Source organism: Nicotiana attenuata, unplaced genomic scaffold, assembly GCF_001879085.1.
Source record: "Nicotiana attenuata strain UT unplaced genomic scaffold, NIATTr2, whole genome shotgun sequence".
NCBI classification, from domain to species: Eukaryota; Viridiplantae; Streptophyta; class Magnoliopsida; order Solanales; family Solanaceae; genus Nicotiana; species Nicotiana attenuata.
In genome coordinates, this window is record NW_017670950.1 from 135,374 (window position 1) to 151,683 (window position 16,310).

Sequence of the window (16,310 nt, forward strand, 5' to 3'; positions counted from 1 at the left end):
AAAGCTAAAACCTGAACTGTACTCCCTTGCTCTCCAGGTGGGCGCCTGATTGCTAAACTTGAATGTATTCCCTGCTCTCCAGGCGGGCTCCTGACTGTTGACTTGAATGTATTCCCATGCTTTCCAGGCGGGCTCCTGACGGCTGAATTCGAAATGTATTCCCATGCTCTCCAGGCGGGCTCCTGACTGCTTAACTTGAATGTATTCCCATGCTCTCCAGGCGGGCTCCTGAATGCTTAACTTGAAATGTATTCCCATGCTCTACAGGCGGGCTCCTGACTGCTAAACTTATGTATTCCCTGCTCTCCAGGCGGGCTCATCACTGTTGACTTGAAATGTATTCCCTTGTTCTCCAGGCGGGCTCCTGACTGCAAAACTTGAAATGTACTCCCTGCTCTCCAGGCGGGCTCCTGATTGCTAAACTTGAGATGTATTCCCTGCTCTCCAGGCGGACTCTTGACTGCTAAACTTGAAATGTATTCCCATGCTATCCAGGCGGGCTCCTGACTGCTAAACTTGAAATGTATTCCCATGCTCTCCAGGCGTGCTCCTGACTGCTAAACTTGAATGTATTCCCTGCTCTCCAGGCAGGCTCCTGACTGCTGACTTGAAATGTATTCCCTGCTTTCCAGGCGGGCTCCTGACTGCTAAACTTGAAATGTATTCCCATGCTCTCCAGGGGGGGCTCCCCCCTTTCCCATGACTTGCTGACTTGAATGTATTCCCTGCTCTCCAGGCGGGCTCCTGGCTGCTGACTTGAATGTATTCCCATGCTCTCCAGGCGGGCTCCTGACGGCTGAACTCGAAATGTATTCCCATGCTCTCCAGGCGGGCTCCTGACTGCTAAACTTGAATGTATTCCCATGCTCTCCAGGCGAGCTCCTGAATGCTAAACTTGAAATGTATTCCCATGCTCTACAGGCGGGCTCCTGACTGCTAAACTTATATATTCCCTGCTCTCCAGGCGGGCTCATCACTGCTGACTTGAAATGTATTCCCTTGTTCTCCAGGTGGGCTCCTGATTGCTGAACTTGAAATGTATTCCATATTCTCCAGGTGGGCTCCTGACTGGTGACTTGAATGTATTCCCTGTTCTCCAGGTGGGCTCCTGACTGCTGACTTGAATTGCATTCCCTGTTCTCCAGGTGGGCTCCTGATTTCAACAAAATAAACAAAAACAAAGAAAATTTCTGCCCCAGTTTGGTAGTTGGGCATATGTGTGAGTGTAAACCGAATCATGTTACCAAATATCAACAAGAACTTGAAAGCTGAAACTTGAAATGTACTCCCTTGCTCTCCAGGTGGGCGCCTGATTGCTGAAACTTGAATTGTATTCCCTTGTTCTCCAGGCGGGCTCCTGATTGCTGAACTTGAGATGTATTCCCTGTTCTCCAGGTGGGCTCCTGACTGCTGACTTGAAATGTATTCCCTGTTCTCCAGGTTCTCCAGACTGCTGACTTGAAGTGTATTCCCTGTTCTCCAGGTGGGCTCCTGATTTCAACAAAATAACAAAAACAAAGAAAATTTCTGCCCCAGTTTGGTAACTGGGCATATATATGAGTGTTAAACTGAATTATTCTACCAACTATTACTAAGAATTTGAAAGCTAGGTCCTATTATCCAAGGGGGGTCCTGACAACTCTTAATTAAACAACAATTATAAATCCAAGGTATTACTTCCGCTAAATCCTGTCATCTAAGAGGGTCTTAAAACTACATCCTATTATCCAGGAAGGTCCTGACAATTCCTAATTAAACAACAATTTTAAATCTAAGTTATATCTTCTAAAGGTATTATTTTCGCTACATCTTGTTATCTAACAGCGATCTTAAAGCTAGGTCCCATTATTCAGGGGGGGTCCTGACAACTCCTAATTGAATCCTATCTTAAACATGCAAACTTTGAAACCAACTTACATTCCTTTATGCTAAGCTATGCTATTCATGATTGTTTTGAAATTTAACTAAGCCACATTTTCCAGGAATGTCCTGAGAGTTTACGGTCAAACATGTTTGGTGCTTGCTCTTCCCTTACGGAGAGTTCCCCTGAAACAAATGTAATTTTCTGCCCCTGTTTCAATCAAAGGAAAATATTGTCAGTTTAAAATGGTGGTTAGTTGATGACATTCTTGCTGAAGGCCTTTCCGCTGTCGTGCTTTGTTTTGACCTGCTTCCCCTGAACTGGCCCTGGACCGCTTGACTTTCTGACTGACCTCAAACCTCATGACCCTCGATGACCCGAGTATTCCATACCCAAACCGTTATTTTACCTCTCTGACCCCTTTCTCTGAACCTTTGCATCTCCCGTGAAATTACCAAGTCATTCCACCGATAAAACTTCCGGTGACTCCCTATATCCCACTTTACATCTTGCTATCTTTGGTGTGTTCTGGCCACACTGTGCTTTGCAATTTTGGAAGCTGGTAGTGAGCTTTGAAATCCTTTCTTATTTCCTTTGAACAAAACTGACATTGAAACATCTTAGAGAAACAAACCCCAAAAGAAATGAAATGCAATGACCTTGAGAGTTAAGGATAAAGAAAATCCAAAACTGGACGACTTACTAAAAGGAAAAAGGGAAAGAGACTTATCTGAGTGGAACAGCTGGTACGATTGATCATGACATGCATTTCGGACTAATCGGCTCAATCCGTCCAACCAATCAACTTTTAGTTGCCATACTTTGTTGCCCCAAAATTCCATAACCTGATTTCTTCACCCAAACCCTAACCTTGTTCATCCTGCGGTGTCCTGAACGGTTTTTACCCACAGACCTTTCTCATTTGTTCACTTCTCAACTCACTTTCGCCTTAAGGTGCCCGTGAGGGTTTTCACCAATAAGACTCTCTCATTTTCATTTCTCTCAGCTCCCGTCGCCTTACGGTACCGGTAAGGGTTTTCACAAATAGACTCTCGCATTTTAGTTTTCCTGCTTGGACCAGAGTGTTGCCCCTGAAATGAATCACCTCTACTTAATCGACTTGGCATCTCTCGAAGACTGATCAGAAGGTCTTTCTTTGGACCGTAATGTGGGCATTTGGGATGGGGTTAGAAAGAAAGGGTATCAAAAGGCTCAAAACAATTCAGATGGGTTCAAAATTACAACTCTCGGAATCAGATTTCTTACAACAACCGCAACTTCTGCCCCAGTTCCTTGTTTGGGGACTTTTGGATTTTTATTTGGATGGGACCGAACCGTGAGGCTGCCTACGTATCCTTAAAAAGGAATCAGGTCGAACGTAGTTCATGTCATAAAAATTACTTTGTTGTTGTGATTTCTCTTTTCTTTTTCTTCCTCTTTCTCTTCTTTTCTTTTCTTTCTTCCATTCTCTTTTTGTTGTTTGTTTTTTTCTTTTTCTTTTTTTTTCTTTTTTCTTTTTCTTTTTCTTCTCTTTTCTCTTCCTTTTTTCTTTCTTTTCTTCTTCCTTTTTCCTTCTCTCTCTTTTCATTCTTTTCTTTTCTCTTTTTTCTTGACTTATCTTTCACGCTTGTGTTTCTGATCTTTGCCACTGATTCCGAAAGAGGGGTATGAAAGAAAATAAATAAGGCTCAAAGGGGTAACGAAGGATAAAGTGTTTAGATAGCAGAACAAAATGCCTTCGTCATTCCAATCTTCAAAGCATGTCAAGTACAAACAAATACAATTTAACCAGATAAAATCATAAATAATATCTCTTGACCGCATCGGAATTGATGGCCATTTCTATGCACCTACCTTCTATATCTGTTAAATACAAAGCACCATTTGGCAACACTCTAGTTACAATGAACGACCCTTGCCAATTTGGGGCGAACTTGCCTTTGGCCTCAACCTGATGTGGAAGGATACGTCTCAACACTTGCTGACCCACTTCGAACATCCGTGGACGCACCTTCTCATTATATGCTCTTGCCATTCTCTGTTGATACAATTGGCCATGACACACTGCTGCCATTCTTTTCTCATCGATCAAACTCAATTGCTCAGGCGGGTTCTGACCCACTCATCATCATCAATTTCGGCTTCAGCGACAATCCGAAGGGATAGGATTTCAACATTTCAGAATTAGCTTGGCTTTTAAAACTGGGCCAAAGATTCCTCATGCATGTCATGTCATTGAAACCAGCCTAGAAAGAACTGTGTAAGGAAGAAAAGAGAAACAAAAATAAAACTATCAGGAATGATGATAAAGGGAAATTGCATTTCATTGAAAATCAAAAGATAACAAGGTTTATACATCCAAACGGACGGAACATAGAATCTGAATTACAACCCTGGAATAATCATGATAAGCTGAAAGAAAATCAAAGCAAACTACCAAAACTCCTTCCAGGTAGGAGAGGAGTAGCTTCCCAATTGTTAATCTTTGCACTTGGCCCGACAAATTGCACATACGCCTTGCCAGAACCCTCTCCAACATCCACCATGTTCACCTCGTCGAACAACTTCTCAAACCTTTCAATCAACTCTTTATCAAGATCAATCACAGAACAAGGAACTGTTGTTACTGGGCGCTTCCCAGCGCCTGGCTTGACAATGACGGGATCTGTGTGGGCACCCTCCACAATCACGACAGGCTTGTTCGCCACTCCTGGCACAACCACTTTTGGCCTTTCTTGTTTCGTTGCAACCTCACTTGGGGACCCTTTCTTGACTATCGCAGATGGTTCACTGTTTGTCCCGCTCAAACCGATCACTGATTTCTCACTTGTTGACTTTTCAACCGGCCTGACCTCACTGGACCAAATCATCATGACGGTCTATGAAGGCTTCTTAGGATCCCCTCCCTTATGCACTATCTCGATCATATTTGTCTCATGATGGGCTTGCAACGGATTCTGGTTGATATTGGGCACCTTTGGGGCTTGAACCTCGATCCGATAGGTATCAATGAGCTCTTGAATAGCTGTTTTCAAGTGCCAGCATTTCTCTGTGTCATGCCCTGGAGCACCTGAACAATTCTCACAATTCACCGAGTGGTCAAGATTTCTCGGGGGAGGATTCGGCAGTTTAGGCTCAATCGAATTCAACATACCCAACTGTCTCAACCTGTGGAATAGACTAGTATATGATTCTCCCAATGGAGTGAAAGTTTTCTTCTTCTGCGGCCTCTCATTCTTGAAGTCTTGATTTGGTCGGAAACCTGTTCCAGGGGGGTTTCTGTAAGCTCTTGGGGGTGGATAGGTATTTTGTGGAGCTGGGTAGGTATTTTGTAGGGTTGGTGCACGCCATTGTGCGTGGGCAGGAGGTTGAGTGTATGTTTGAGCGTGATGGACAGAAAAATGGGGATCTGGTGGTGGGTAGTAGTGTTGTGGTGGGCTATATGGAGTGTGGGGGTTGGTTTGGTGGTGGGGTCGAGGCTGGTTATAGTAAGGTGATGGGCCCCTGGACAAAGCTCTTGACTCAATTGTCGCAACATCCTCTTTCTTCTTCTTTCCTAGTACACCCCAGTGCCATTTTGAATGGCCTGGGTGGTCGCCTTAATTGCTGAATAACTCATGATTTTGTTAGTTTTGAGTCCTTCCTCTACCATGCTTCCCATTTTTACCACTTCATTGAAGGATTTCCCTATCGCTGACACCAAGTGACCGAAATAAGTGGGCTCTAAGGCCTGCAAGAAGTAGTCAACCATTTCACTCTCTTTCATCGGAGGGTCAACCCTATCTGCTTGCTCTCTCCAACGGAAGCCATATTCTCTGAAACTCTCACCGGGCTTCTTCTCAATCTTCGTCAATGACAGACGGTCTGGAACAATTTCAAGATTATACTGGAAATGGCAGGCGAATGCTTGGGCTAGGTCGTCCCATGTGTACCACCGACCATGATCTTGCCGGGTGTACCATTCCAAAGCTGAGCCACTTAAACTTTGACTGAAATACGCCATCAGTAATTCATCTCTCCCGCCTACTTCTCTCATCTTGCTACAAAAACCTCTCAGGTGTGCCCCTGGATCACCATGCCCGTCGTACAGATAAAACTTGGGCATCTTAAACCCTGCTGGTAATTGAACATCTAGGAACAGACATAGATCTTTATATGCCACGCTTACTTGACCACTCAACCCCTACATATTCCTGAAAGATTGTTCCAAGCTCTTGACATTCCTAAACATCTCGTCCTGCTCAGGATTCTTAGGTGGCTTCTCAGTTTCTGCCGGGAGATCAAAATGAGGAGTGTAGGAATATGTCTGGAGCTTTGAAGGTAGGCTCTGGGGGGTAATACTGGTTGTCGTGAGTCTGGAATAGAGGCTCACTAGAGGATCGGTGTATTGCAGCATGTGGAGGTGCCACAAAGACAGGAGTGACTGGTGGAGGGGGTTTGGGACTTGTTTGGGTGGTGGAGCTTGGGAAGTATGGGAAGTGGTGCCATAGCATTGTTGGTAGGGGGAAATGCTGGAGATGAATTCACAGTAAGAGGCTCTTGAGGTTGAGCCAAGGGGGGGGTATAAGCAGGGTTGGCGGGGTAAACGTGGGTGCCCTTTTGCCCAGGCCTGGTACATTTCAGCCATTTGCTGCTTTAACTTATACATCTCTTCTTTTATCGAATTAACATCCAACTCTTCCACCTCTTTTGACGGATCGACAATACTTGCCTCTAGTTCTTGGTTGGCCATGTTTAGCTTGTCTTTTGACCGGGTGTTGTAGGAGTGAGTTGCCAGAATGCCAATCAACTAACCACCTGCCTGGACTCAATACATCAACAACAACCTTGTTAGTGATTAGGGCTTTAACAGATTGGTAACAGCACAGTTTTGGGGGAATGAATGCACCTAAGCAGTTAACCGTTTCTATTATGTATTTGATCGGTTGCTTGCGTCATCCCGACTTTCCTTATTTCCATTTGCAACTTCCCCTTTTCTCTCTTTTTTTCATTCTTGCATTCCTCTGCTCTTTGTTTTTATTCTCTCATTTCCCTCTCTTATTTTTCCATTGATTTCTTCTCACGGTTTTTTATTTTCTTTCTCTCTTTTTTTCTTTTTGCTCTTGTTTTTCCTCTCTTTTTCCTTGCCTCTTTTTTATCACTCTTTTTTTCTTTCTTTTGGTTATGGTCGAATCCTATGGAGATTGCCTACGTATCATGACCCCGCATGAATCAGACCGAGCGTAGTTCTGGGGGATAAAAATCAATAATAAAACATTTTGGGATTTTCAAATTTTCATAAAAGCAAATACTTTGATTACAATGACTCGAAAAACTCACAGGCTCAAAAGAAACTAACAGACTCTGAAAAAATGAAAATACAGACTCATAAAGAACTAACAGACTCAAAACAAACTGACAAACTCCAACAGCAAGAAAGTACAGACTCAAGCAAAGATCACGAATACATTAATGCCTCGAATGCTCCTGGGGCCTGCGGGGCATCATTCGGCCTCGCCACAGGCCTATATGCAAGATCCCCTTGGAGCCTTTCCAAATCACTCATTATTTGCCGGACAAATGTCATCACTGCCGCAAAGAATGTGGTGCGGGTCATATCCTCACATGCTTGACACTTCACAACAATGTACTCGGCAATGGCACTGACCCTCTCTCGGATCCTACCCTTTTCCTGAAGCAGATGCCCGACCTGTTGATTCTGGGCTTCTAACACCTGAGTGTCGTGGAGATGTTGATTTTGCAACTGTTGCACTTCCTCCTCCATCTGGGCCATCAGATCATAACAGTGTTCCCTTTCAGCTTTGAAATCCTTGGCTTGCTTGATCATTTTGTTCTCGACGGTGATGACCGTTTTCTTTAACCCCCGCAACCTCATTGTCGTATTGCTCTTTTAATTGTCTAACCAGGCGTGCTATTCTTCGNCTTGGACTACTTTAGGCCCTGGCCTCTTTGAGGAATCTCCTCTTTGACATACGTATGGCCACTTTCTGCCTGAGGTTCTTTATAAGCTTTTCATCTTTTACACTCTTGGCGGGATTTTCAACTGCTATTTTCATTTCTCGAATTTGAGCTCGAAGGGCTTCATTTTCTTTCGCTAGCTTCTTCTTTTCACCCTCATCCGCCACGGCTTGCAAACTGTTTTCAAACTGAAGGTCCCGGACCTACTTTTCCAGCTCTCCTATTTTAGCCCTGTATTCTTTCTCCTTGGCAAACCAAACCCACTGTTCTTGCGACGCCTCAACGAATTCCTGAATGTGAGGCTTTTTGGCTGGTCTTTCTAGTTCAGCTCTTGTAGTGTTCTTCTTTCTATACCAGGCAAGATAGGCGGGTGACACTTCGCCTCTAGATAGGTCAAGTACTCGAGTGTTCACTGTCAAATACTAGCACTCATTCCAAATAGAACGCACTGTTTCCTCATGAAATTGGCCATTGGAGCTAACCTCGACCGGATGCACACTAAGATCTTCATCTGGATGCACCACCTGACACATTCCCAATTGTCTCATCACACGGTATGGAGCGTAAGGTTGAATGCCTCGAAGACCCATTAGGAGGAAGTAAGGACCAGTGGCGGGCATATACACAATTTATTCAACAGGAAGCCAACTCAATGTCCATTCTACTTGCCCCGCAGTGACGGAGCGAAGGCGGGATACCCAATCTCTGAAACCCCTCTGGTAACTTGAATCCTGAAATCCTTGTGCCGAACTCTTCAATGCAACTTTTCTCAGCGGACCCATAACTCATATACTGAGGGCGATGACACAGGTGCTCGATCATCCACATCTGTAATAGCAAATTGCATCCCTCGAAGAAATCTGCCCCAGCTCTACAAGCTGTGAGAGCTCGGTATATCTCAGATACTATCATAGGGGCAAGGGTGCTCTTGGCATTGGTAATCAAGACTTTAACGACTCCAGCCACCCGCAAATCGATATTTCCATCTTTCTGGGGAAACACCACGAGGCCTAAGAAAGCTACCATGAAAGCGAAACGCCTATGCTCATCCCATTTTGCTCGGTTCCCTTTGCTACAAACCCCGCTTTCCGGGTTGTTGAATCCTCCTACATGCCCGTACCTCTGGTATATAAAACGTAGAGTGGAAAAACCGTCCTCCAACTCGGAATATGGGACTCCCTTGCTTATCTTTAGCAAATCCATGAATTTGTGAGAGTTAACGGCTCTTTGAGCGATTAGATACTTATGCCTTAGACCTTCAGTACTTCCCATATAGCGTGCTATCTCTTCCAAGGTGGGTGTGAGTTTAAAATCCGAGAAATGCAAGACGTTGTGAGCTGGGTCCCAAAACGTAACCAACGCCTTTATGATGTCTGATCTTGGCCTTATTTTCAGCAAACCAGTGAGACCTCCCAAATGTAGCTTGACCTTATCTTGCTCCGATTTACCCAAATCCTCCCACCACATATGCAACTCCAAAGGGATCTTGTTTATGATTGTTACTGGCAAACCTTGACCTGTGCTCATTCTGCACATTTATTAAAGTGTTTTTAATTAAGAGAAAAACTATGACTCATTTTGACTCAAGAAGAATAACACCATTTTTTCAAAAAGTTTATTTCAAACTAAAACCCAGTTGTTGCAAATACGGCCTTTCAGCACTTCGGGGAAGAAAATTTTAAGGCTATGCCTGCCAACTGGCCAAAAATTAAAAAAATGACCAAAGGTGGTTGTTCTTGCAAAAACAGCCTTCCGGCGCCCTTTTAGGGACATTTGGCTATTTTTGACAAGAATGGCATCACCTTACCTATTTACCATAAAAATAAAATTTTGCTCTTTTTGGGCTAATTTTGCAAAAGGGAAGTTGGACCCGATGAGGGTTGCCTACGTATCCCACGCCTTGTGGGAATCAAACTGGCGTAGTTCGGGCAAATAAAACAAAACCAACTATTTTTGAAAACAAAACCTTTTCCTTCTACTTTTTTATTTTTCTCAAAAATTCGGCAGAGTTTCGGTACCATTTGGACATTGGTTTTTTCTTTCAAAACGGGTGATTAATTCACTTAACCCTTACACTGCTATTTTCTTTTTCAAACTCTCCCCGTTTACTCAAACAGCCGGTCAGCATGCAAATCCGAATCAAATAAATGCACAAGTAGGATGCATTAGGATGGTTTGTTGCTTTGGATACACCTGTCCTAGACGGACCCAACCCCTGTATTGAGTCCCCTAAGTCAAATGCACATGATGCAGATAAGCGTTCCTACTAGGGATCCGGCATGAGGCTGAGTTATTCTAGGTTTAAAACCTGGGTTTATTTGTTCTAGACCTGGCTTACCCGAGCGGACAACTCGAGCCAAGGGGGGGCTGCGTACCGGTAACCAAAAGATCCTCCGGCTTTGCAACTTGTCCGAACCTCGTTCTATTTAAGATATGACACTAACAAAAAGAAGTCACGACCAGCATGCACTCCTCAGGAGAGAGAAGAGAAGGGTTTCGTAGCAGTTTATATATACAGTTCAGATAATATCAAAGCGGTAAAAAGCAACATTTTGCACATTAGTCCCAAACATGTAATAAAATCAAATAATAAATAAAGCCAAATACAACAATTATTCCAAGCTCGAATTCTGAACCATGAACCAAATGTTCTCGGTTTGTTCCCCAGCAGAGTCGCTAGAGCTATCACACCTCTTTTTTTCACTACACCCCCGTAAAGGGGTATAATTAAAGGAGTTTTTCCAATTAAAGGACAATCGAAACGGGATTATTATTAAATGATTCAGCGTCGCCACTTGGGAGATTTATGGTGTCCCAAGTCACCGGTTCAAATCCTGAATCGAGGAAAGGGTTGACTCTGTATTACAGTCCGCGAACCAGAAATCCGGGTAAGGAATTCTGTTAACCCCGGGAGAAGGTGTTAGGCACCCCCGAGTTCTATGGTTCTAGCACGGTCGCTCAACTGTTATGTTCGGCTTAATTATCTGATTTTAATACATGTTCAAACCTATGTGCACTTTAACTTTAACCGCTTTATTTAGTTAGTTAAAGGAGGATTGCAACGCTATTTAAATTATGTTTCGAACCACGTCACATAAATGCACCCGTGGCCCATAACACATTTTACCTAACGTTGAGATTTGGAGTTTAAATGTGCACCCGAGTTTATGAAAGTAGATTTCTAAATAACGCACCTAAAAGCAACTACGCATTGTTAACTTTGCGAGGGCCATGGAAATTTTCTAAATGGCACGCCTCGAATTCTAAGGTTGAGTTTAAAACTAATTAAAACGAGGGCCACACAATTGTCATTTTTGTTTGGCATAGCACACCTCACTTCTAAATTAAAAGAATTAATTCAACTACATTCGGAGGGCCACAACTGTTTTTATTTAGAATGGCACACCTCCAGTCTATTTAAAAGGAGCCTAATTGAATAAAAAAAACTCAAAGAGATTATAAACTTTAACCTAAAGTTTACACTAAAGCCGCTTGATCAACAAGGAACGAACATGCGAAATTTGCATCATTTACCCCAAGGCTTGGCGAGGCCCGAGGCCTCAATTGACAATAGCCCTAAGCGTGACCCACATGAGTGATGCTGCGCTCATAGTGCTGTCCGTATCATGAATCAGGAGCACAGGAGAAGGGAGAGGGAATTTGGGTACAACTTGGCCAACGTTAGAGGCCCAGGTCTAACACTTCATCATTAGCAATTAAAATAAAAGGTTGTCTTTACTAAAGTTGCATCAATTTTGGCTTAAATACTGGCAATCATGAGTGGATTCAGAATGTTATTTCTCTTAAACAAAGCTAACATACCATCTGATGGTCGAGAACAATTCGTAGACAACTATTTGTAACACAATCCCCCAAGTTTAAAGCCATGCAGACCACAAGCATTCATTTCAAACTTATGCCTAACAAGGAAATGCTTTTGAAATGGAAATATAAGAACATCTCATATTCCATAGTCATGCTCCACGTTACACTCAAGTAATATCCATAAATGCCAAGATATACCTGGGATTAAAGGAACAGAGAAAACAATAAAGGGTCGGCAGTATGGACAGCAAAAATCAACACCAGCGATAGCACAACCCAGATTTTTGTAATTGAAACCACGAAAGCAATTCTAAATTCAGTGAAACCGTGAACTTCAAGACAGCTTGACCCAAAACCCTCCAAAAAAAACTGATATCAATCCATCTCAACTCTCGTTAATTAAGCACTATGGGTTTTAGAAGTTGAAAGAATCAGAAAACTATTGAAGCTCAATGGAACAGTGTTTTAACTTTCAAAATCCAGCTGTTTCTTTTTTCTGTATTTTATATCTATTCCTATCTCTTTTTTCAATGTCAAGTAAAGGTGCCTTTATAGGTAAGGCATTAGGGCAGCCTAAATGCACTATGTTTGCACTTCTACCCCTTTTCATGTTTTGGTTTTTGCTCAAAAGTCCTTGGTGTAAAACATCAGCTTTCATATAAGTCCCCCAGCCCAGCTTCTTGGAAGCTTCCCAAGCAGTTACTAAGAGATTCTCTCAACCAAATACCCCAAATTACCCTCTAAGCCCTAGCCATTTACTGCAGCATACCACATGGGTCAAATCGACCCAGGGCTCAGCCCCAAACCGGACTGATTTTCTTTCACTTTGGGCTTTTAAATTACCCAGAACCCAAACCAATTCAGTAATTCATAATTGACCCAACCCAAACTTTAAACCAACAGGAGTTGTAAACTAACCAGTTTCGAATTGAAATCAGAAAATAAAAGAAAAAGAGCCAACTAACATTAACATGAGAATAAATACTCTCATTTAAATCATGCAAAAATTACTTCAACAAACGAACCATAATAAGGCAGAGAAAAAATGAACAGCAGAATGTGACGATGGGGTGACGAACGACAGAATGGAGAAAAGGAGAAGAACAAGGGTACCTAATCAACAGACGCAGATGAACAAAGCTTGATGGAACTCGGACCTTTCGATTTCGAGCCGAATTGGTCTCAATCATGCGTTCTTGTCAAGAACGGAAAAGCAAGGCCAGTTTCGACTCTAAACCTCTTGCTAAAAATGAAAAAACTGTTAGGAAATTCGTCCCCTAGAACTTCGAACCTTGGATTTCAGATTTGACAAATTCTGGCCTCATTCGAGAGGAATTGGCTTGGGATTTGGAGAGAGGGGAGTGTGATGATTATTTGGTGTTGATTTGGGTGAGGTTGGAGCTTTGTTGCCTGTGAAAATAGTGGATTTAGGGTTTTTCCAGAGGAGGAAGAGATTAAGAAGATGAAGGAGAATGAGAGATGGGGACTGAAGGGTCTCTGCATTTTCGGACACTACTAAGCAAAGTGGGGGGAGGGGTTAGAGCCGTTGGATGAATTGAATTGAAGGGCTCGGATTAGTTCTTGACCCCAAACTCCAAACGACGCCGTTGCGTTCTAAATGCAAGGCTGGACCGGGTTGGGGCGGGGATTGGGCCGGTTCAACGGGTATTTTGTGCTCATATCGTTTAGGCTTGAAAGAATTGAAATAATTTGGCCCAAAAACTGAATTCAAAGCTTAATTTTCTAATTTTCCCGTTGTTTTCTTCTTTTCTTTTCTTTTTCTCTCTTTTTTTCTCTTTTCAAAATTAAACTGAAATCTCAGTTAATTCTTAAAACCTAATTATCCTAAAAACAATAATTGAACCTACATGATAATTATCACAACTAACCAATTAAAAGGAAAACTACTAAAATCAAAAATTAACGCTAAAAGTGCAAATTAAACTATTTTTGTGATTTTCCCTTTTTATATTGTTGATTAATTGCTAAAATGCAAAGTTAAGTCCTAAATGCACTTGCAACACACATTTTTTTTGTATTTTTCATTAATTAAACAAAATTAATATGCACAGACAAATGCAAACACTCGACAGAAAATGCCACAAAGATTAACAAAATTGCAAATAATGGAAAAATTACTTTGTTTTGAATTTATGGGAGTAATTCATATAAGGCAAAAATCACGTGCTCACAACAATTACCCTCACAAACCCTAATTCTCATCATAAATTCTCTAATGTATCAAGATATTCAAACATAAAGCACATAGAAGAAATTTACCAAATGAGCAAGAACTCAATTGTTGTATTGCAAAGCAACATAACCACCTCCTGCCTGCAATCACAAATAAAATTTGTTGAACAATTGATGAGAATTTTCAAAGCCAAATAAATAAAATCTGCAAGACGGCAAATTTCTTACCAATTATTCCTTAATTACTTGCTTATGCTTCATCCGACAATAAATAATTAGTTTTCTTCATATAGAGGAAATAGAGTTGTAAGTGGTAACTAAATTAGAATTCATTACCAATAAGGTATGATTCCCGTTTATAATGACAGTGACAACTCGACACTACACCAAGGTAGGAAGAGCGGGTCGCAATAGCTTTTACCCAAATAGTGGTCGGGGTCGATTTCCATAGGGAGCTAGTAGTGGAGTTGGATTTTCTGTCAAGTCTAGAGATGTGTTTGTGCTCCTAATGTCACTTCAAACATTCTTGGTTTTTGTTTTTTATTACTACTATGATAAAACTACTGATTAACGCTAAATTATGCTACTAGAATATTGCTAAGTTGTATCTAATGGGAAGAAGGGCACTAGGGTCGTGGCATTACCTAGGTGGCTAATTGACGGGTAGATGTCACTAAGGATAGATTGACATATTTGGGGCTTATGCTATAACCGTTGCACAATTGTACCCACTCTCACACCTCTCGGTAGAGAGAGTGATTTTGCCCAATTGACTCTCTCGAGACTAATTGGGTAGGCCATTTAGATCAAGCAAATAGGGTTCAAGTAGGGTGATTACTGTCTCGAGAATTAACCCGTTAATTGGGACTATCATTTCTCATGAGTCCATCCCAATTCCTTGTTGGGTCAATTTTGGGGTCATAGACTCTCTTTCTCAAGAAGAGTCAAACCCACAAAGCTCGAATCAGTGTTTGCAACCACCAATTCTTAAATTAAAACATAAAATCAACCTAAATAGCAAACACCCATAATCAATCTAACCCTAGATGGCAACACCCATCAATTACCTACACTAGGGTTGAGACACAACCCTAGCTACTGGGTTTAGCTACTCATGCTAGATACAGAAATTGAAGAAATAGATGAAGAAATAAGCATATTAATTGATTACTAAGAAGAAGCTACAATAATCTATCATTAATGAAGAGCAAAAGTGCCAAAAATGGCTACAAAAGTGAGTCTCACGAGCGCAGCTAAGTCTGGAATATAAAACTTGACCTAAAAATGGTAAAATGTCCTATTTATACTAGGCTAGAAAAACTGGACAAAAATACCCCTGAGGGGTCAGTGCGGGCCGCGCAAAATGGACCGCGGCCGCACGGCTCTTAGACTTCAATTTATGCTTCTCTGAACTTGAGGACCGCGGACTGCGTGAAAGTGTACCGCGGCCGCGGTGGAAGTTGGCGCGGCCGCACAAAAACGAGCGCGGGCCGCATTGCTTGGAATTGGCAAAATGTGAGCTCTCTGAATCTCTGCTCCGTGGATCGCGTAAAAGAGTAGCGCGACCGCGGAGCCTGACCGCGGACCGCACAAAAGAGTAGCGTGGCCGCGTTGCTTCCAGCTTGAAAATGCCAACTCTCTGAACCTCCTAGTGCGGCCGCATTCACATTTGCACGGTCCGCACTAGGTTCTCTTTTCCTCAATTTACTTAGTCTTTGACACTTGAGCAGGTTTCACTCCTTTTTGAGCCGTTCTTTGACATTCATAGCTTTGTCGATCAAACCTGCAATCAAGCACAACTGGTGAGCATTTTGGGACTATTTTGTAGCAATTTATAACCAAAGCATAGGCAAGTAGGGGCATAAAACATGTTAAAATCCCGACTTATCAACTCCCCCAAACTTAAACCTTTGCTTGTCCTCAAGCAAAAAAAGTAAGACCCACCCCTTAAAGGACAATCCAAGTAATTCCAGCTATCCTAAAGTAACCTCAACAAGCATCAATTGGGACTAACCATTGCCCTCAACACAAATGGATCATTAACAACATTCAAACCTTGGAAACTATGGATCAAGTGTGATACAAGAGCATCAAGAATTGACTCATTACATCAAAGAAAACTCTCTATTACTTTGGTCACTGTGGAACCCAAACTCATACATCCTCAACTCTCCCTAAGCAAACCTCACCTTTTAGAGTATAAGCACACAAACCGAGGTTAATGGGAGTTCGCTCGTCTCTCTCAAGAAAATGTCACAAGTCCGGCTCTAAGTACCATATGCTTGACCCTCATGTAAGTATCCACTAATGCGAGCGTCATCCAACTCAAGATCATATAGGGCTTTTGTGAAGTCAATGTAAAGGCTTTTGGGTAAGGGTAGGATATGTTTTTGTTTAGGTGGGTTCAACCTTCCCTTAAGCACTTCTTTTGATTCATTTGTCACAATTCACTTGACTCTTTGAGTCATTTCAC